The 6,000-nt window shown below is 36.3% G+C and overlaps 1 protein-coding gene across 1 annotated transcript in view; it reads left to right on the top strand.

Moving 5' to 3' along the window:
* Nucleotides 1–2,356: 2,356 nt before the first annotated feature.
* The window catches only part of LOC139116724 (dual 3',5'-cyclic-AMP and -GMP phosphodiesterase 11A-like), a 116,071-nt gene continuing 112,427 nt past the window's right edge, over nt 2,357–6,000 (top strand). The window contains exons 1-2 of the mRNA XM_070679333.1: nt 2,357–2,637; nt 3,025–3,209. The gene's annotated coding sequence lies outside the window, so the exon portion shown is untranslated. The remainder of the gene's footprint in view (nt 2,638–3,024; nt 3,210–6,000) is intronic.

Genomic DNA, 6,000 nt, shown 5'->3' with positions numbered 1-6,000 from the left:
TGAGAAGATGCGGATAGTCCGATGATAGAAAAATACCCCGAGGGCATAATCCAGTCTTCACTTATAATGATTCGTTTTCCTTTATACTATAGATTAAACTATCCAAGGCTAGATTTAAAACTGTCTCTCTCTTTCTCTGTCTCTCTATTACACCACCGGATACGGGAATCAAAATTTATCGACAAATTTGGTGTTTTGCAGTACTGTATAAGATTCATGCCGCTTTGTCCACGTCGCATACTAGTGTAGCTTTAGTTGTAGGACGCAAAAATTGTCATGTACAGAAATTATTCATGCTTGACTTTGCCAAAAATCTTCGACAGAAATCTTGAGTAGCTTTTAGACCCTTTTCTGATCTTTGTTCAGGTTATTTTAATAACACATGTGATTCCCCACATTGTAGTTAAACATTAACGGTACCCTTGAGTATAATTTACATGCATGCGATCGATAATACAAAGTCCAACTATTTACCGTTGATCGGGTTAAACGATAGACGCTAAAGAAAACAACAACAACAACAACAACAGAAACCAACTTGCAAAACGTCGCTTCTAGTGGCCATCGTTTAATAGCACATCGAATGATAGAATGGAAAAGTTTATCTTAGGTTTTACCAAAATATGACCATTTTTCAAACAAAAATCTTAAGGCACGGTTGCAACCTATCTTTGGCACTTTTTCGATTAATGTTTAGGGAGGAGTTTAGCCGCTTAAAAAGACGGCTTTCCGAGGTCACCCAGTGTGTCATAGTGAGCAGAAATCGTATATTCAAAATGATACGACCGATGTAAACACTGTATCCGAGGTACGATGGTGATTGATGAAAGTTAAAACATATCTGTCATAATCTACATCGTATAATTTAAATACTGCAGCTATGATGATGAGGTGCATCTAGATATCGTACACGAAATTTATTGTTTGTAAACAAGGGACTCGCACAGGTGCAGTTCCGACGACAGTTTCCCTTTAATTTGGATAGAGGAGAGTATTCAATATGAAAGTGTGACTGTTTTATTCTCCATTTAGACATCTTCCCACAACAGTGTTTTCAGCTTTAGCAAAACAGGTGTATTTCGTCCATTGTTTGGTATTTGATTGTTTAGATGATGACAACATTGAATATTTACCTTCCCTGTTCCCCTTTGTTTGTTTGCTGCACGCGGCTATTTCCTATTTGAGTGACCGTAAATTCCTGATTTAAGAGAGTTTTGCTTATTGAGTGTGTTCCAACGATCAGTCAGTGTAATGTAATTTTGAGATGACCCCGGCAAACACATCAAAAGATTGAATTTTTTCACTTGGGAGGAATCAAAAACAATTGATGCTGGCAGTGATAACTACAACTCCAACGCCAATGAAGCGCCCTCAACGACATATTGGACATCATCGTGCTGTTAAAACAGCAGCTTAATCAACAACGATCTAGTCTGAATTATAGTAATTACTTACTTGAACGGTATAGCGAGTTATCTTTAGAGTTCTATTTTCGATAGGTCTTGATATTTTCTAAATCCTTTCAATATTAACCGGTACATTGACGTCATCAATGACGTTTCAGGTAATCCGCTAATAAACCGTAGCTGGGAGGCATCGTCATGCGTGTCAAGAAACGTAAAAAAGTTATCCCAAAAGTAATGGGTACAGAAATTATGGTCCAATTATTGTTTCGTTGTTTTTTATATTTTCCAATACATATCCTGGAGTGCGGTTTATCTTTGTAAGTAAAATGAAATATTAACGTGCAAATTATTATCCAAATATGGACAAAGCGATGTCGAGTGTTTAGCTAAGTCCTATGGGATTCAATTTTCACGAGAGAGATATATCGAGAGAGTCGCATCTTCCTGAAGCTCAATAATGTAGTCTGTGGATAGTTAACCGCTTTCTATGTAATGGAACATGAACATGACGATGATTTTGGATATTGTCCAAATCATAGGGTTACATGTCGATATTGCACATACTGATCAACGTGCCATATGTACAGAGTAAGGTTTTTTTGGCATTTTTAACTTTTTGAAGACAAACACGGTAGGTGTTTAAGAAAGCAGGAACATACCAGATATCAGATTGTCAATATAAACGTGATAAAATGCGCAAAACTGCTATAAAATCTATCAGTGCTGAGTAAGTTCATACACACATATGCATTTTTCTGATATTTGACATAATCGGTCTCTCTATCAAAACATATTAGAAGATTAAGTGCCAAGTTGCTGGGTATCTTTAAAATAACGAAGAAAACATCAACAGATAGTTTTCTGTCGACAACTGAAGACAAAGCACTCACTTGCATTAAGATAAAAGCACGGCGTCATTATTGGCGATTATTCGCCCGTCTGTTTTACAGGCATCGCCGTTAATGCTGCCACGATCCATCACCGAGGCTACATACACTATCTCCATTCCCCAAAGTCATTACCGGCGCCGACACGAGACACCTGTCGATTTGTATACCATTCAGGGACATCCGGAGAGCACATAACAGTGTGTGAAGAAACATGACAACGCAACTTGATGATATTCAAATCAACCTGCCAAAGCTAAGAATGTGCGGTCTGTCAAGAATGTAGGAGAAATCGATTTGAACTCAAGTAGAAGTACATGTCACTTGATGTTATTAAGTTAGAGGTACGTAAAACTATTGACAGCACTGCCCAAAACAGTCTAAAAGGATTGTTTTTGAATATTTTCAGTCTCCTGATATTGAAGAAAATTGACCTATACAGCCTCGGTCAAACTAATTCCGTTTTAGTGATGGATGTAATTTCACTGATCACAGCAACATATAGGAACTTTTAACCCCTATACTACGACTCAAAAAATAGCTTCTGCAAACATTATTGATATTAATAAGTAAATACTGAAAATAAGAATCTAAATTTATGCGGTATCATGGTAATTCGCTTTTAGGGGTTGCCGTTTTCAAATGGAACATGCTTTGCCTTAATGCCATGTTTATAAAGACACCTTAGGTCAATGGAAAGTTGTTCACTGGGTGACTTGGTTTTCATGCAGTCAGTCCCCATGCCCAGGCAACGCGAATCTCAGCGCTCCGTGAACCAGGCATTTCCTGCCCCAGTTGTGACAACAAACCGCTTCGCCTGTTCTCCATCGACCGAAGAAAGTGATACCAGGATTACTATACATCTTTAAGAATTTACAAGCCGATATAATCCACGAAAAGATGTAAAATATAGAAGGTAAGTCCTTCGGTCCATATCTGAGAAAAAATACGTCAAATGGGCGGATGTAGAATGATCACGTATACGGTATGTTTTTTTTTCAAAACACACATATATTTTGCTCTATACATGATACACTGCTCTTGTCCTCTGACCTTTTACAGTTAACCTTGAACGACGCATGATTCAGTGAACTTCTCATTAGTGTATTGCATGATTTGAACGATATTCCTATCAAATGTGAAGCTTGATTGGTTTCGTTTGGCTGATCAGGCATTACGTCACTGCTACCACCCAGTGGATTATATTGTGATTTTATCGTGAATAGGTCTATCCGGTTCACTGGGCACGCCCATTGCCGTATATAATTGCTATTTCCCGGTATTTGTGCGGTTTGGGATACGATGTTAGTCAAAATCGACTTCACAAGACTAACGTCGATATAAAATTATCCCGTCCATGACATTTCGCAAGTCTTGACATTGCGCCTCTCCCGTTTGCAAGTCTCACAAAAACTTGCAGGAAAATACACTCAATGTATTCACTACATTACTGGCTTGCTTTAAATTGTGGTAATTCAAGGAAAACATCGCCCCATCCAAATACATGCATTGAATACAAATTCTTATTCCGAAATGTTGAGATATTTTGATTTGGTGTAGCATATCATCGATTTCGTGATCGCAAGAAGATGAACGCTCGGTATGATGGGAAATCGCTCTCAATGCCCCTTTATATACTATTAATTCAATACCATGCCTACCAAAGTTGTCCCAAGAGTGTTCATGATAGGAAATGACTTTTATCGCTCTATTGAATGGTGTACTTTCGCTTCTTTCGCATTCAAGGACACTGTTGTCATCATCAGCTTATTCAGAAAGAGTTCATCATGTTTCCACGAGGAGTCTGTCGCTCGAATAAATATTAGTCCCTTTATTTTCCAGAATCTATAACAGGCACATACATACATACATACATACATACATACATACATACATACATACATACATACATACATACATACATACATACATACATAAGCTTACATACACACATGCTACATACACACACTGTACATACATACATGCATGCATACATGCATGTATGTATATACATACATAAGCTTACATACATACATACATACATACATACGCTGTACATACATACATGCATGCATGCATGCATACATTCATTCATATATATATATATATATATATATATATGTATATGTATGTATGTATATATACATATATGGATGCCTCTAAGGCGTTCGACCGTGTCAATCATTGGACACTTTTTCAAAGCTTTTATCGAGAGGAGTTCCTGAATATTCGTACGACTGATTGTTTTTTGGTATAGATCTCAGCAAGTGTGCGTTAGGTGGGGATCTACAATATCTACTGCATTTAATGTTTTAAACGGTGTTCGTCAAGGGGGCATTCTCTCGCCACTTTTCTTCAATGTTTACATTGATGAACTTAGCTCTAGTTTATCCAGTTGTAATGTTGGCTGTCTTTTTGGTGGTAGAAGACTTAATCATATTTGTTACGCTGATATTTAGTTATCTTTTGCCCGACAAGCAAGGGCCTGCAAAAACTTATTCTTATTTGTGAGGTTTACGGTGCTGAACATGATATCATTTATAATCAAAAGAAAACTGTATGTATGATTGTAATGCCCAATAGTTTTAAACTTATCAATATGCCTGAAATCTGTCTTAGTGGTATGAAGCTTTCTTTTGTCCACTCGTACAAGTATTTGGGTGTCTTTATAATTAGCTCTTTCAACGATGACGATGACATTAAAAGACAAATGCGGCTATTGTATATTCGTGGTAACTTTCTTTTCAGAAAGTTTGCTTACTGTTCTATACAGGTGAAAACCAGATTATTTAAATCATTTTGCTCAAATTTATACTGCTGCCAGCTTTGGTCCACCTTTACAAAGCGCTCTCTAACGAAAATTCGAGTGGCGTATAATAATTGTTTCAGACGACTTTTTAATCTGTCAAGACGTTGTAGTATTAGTACCCTGTTTGTTGTCTATGATGTATTGTCTTTTGGCGAGTTACTGCGTAAACAACTTTTAACTTTATAAACAGAATAAAGAGATCTCAGATTTCTTATATTAAGACTATTTATGCTTGTACATATATTGACTCACTACAGTGCAGGCACTGGAGAACTATTTATACTGAAGTTTTTTTCTGTATAGTTGATTTTTGTGTGTATTTGTTATTTTTGCTTTATTTATGGTATTTTTCTATGGGCCTAGAGCCTGATTCAAATAAATAAATAAATAAATAAATATATATATATATATATATATATATATATATATATATATATATATATATATATATATATATATATATACCGAAGACCGTACATGACACAAAAGGTTAATTTACCTAGGATTTCAAGATAAACGTGATATGATCTCAGCGAGAAATTTAGGTGGATTGTAATTATGTTATTTCAGAGATGAATGATATATGGACATGTTTCTACCTCTAGAATGAGCTTCTTTGCACATGGCCTTTATAGCCAGATGTAGTGTAACACATAGGCCTCATGGACATAGAATTAGCCAGTCATCGGATTAGCCAAAGAGTAAACTCTTTAGATTAAGTAGAGTTAGTTAAGATAAGACCTTGGAGAAATGATACCGATTAGGATGATATCATAAATATTCTAAACTGCCAGCCATGAACGTGAATCGCAGCGCCTACGAATCATTTTGTCAAACTGATATCGAATTTTGTAACAGAAACTGGTCATGCTGAAGATTTGTCTAAGGGCTGTGGAAA

This window comes from Ptychodera flava, chromosome 18 (assembly GCF_041260155.1).
Source record: "Ptychodera flava strain L36383 chromosome 18, AS_Pfla_20210202, whole genome shotgun sequence".
NCBI lineage: Eukaryota > Metazoa > Hemichordata > Enteropneusta > Ptychoderidae > Ptychodera > Ptychodera flava.
This window is presented reverse-complemented; position numbering and strand designations above follow the sequence as displayed.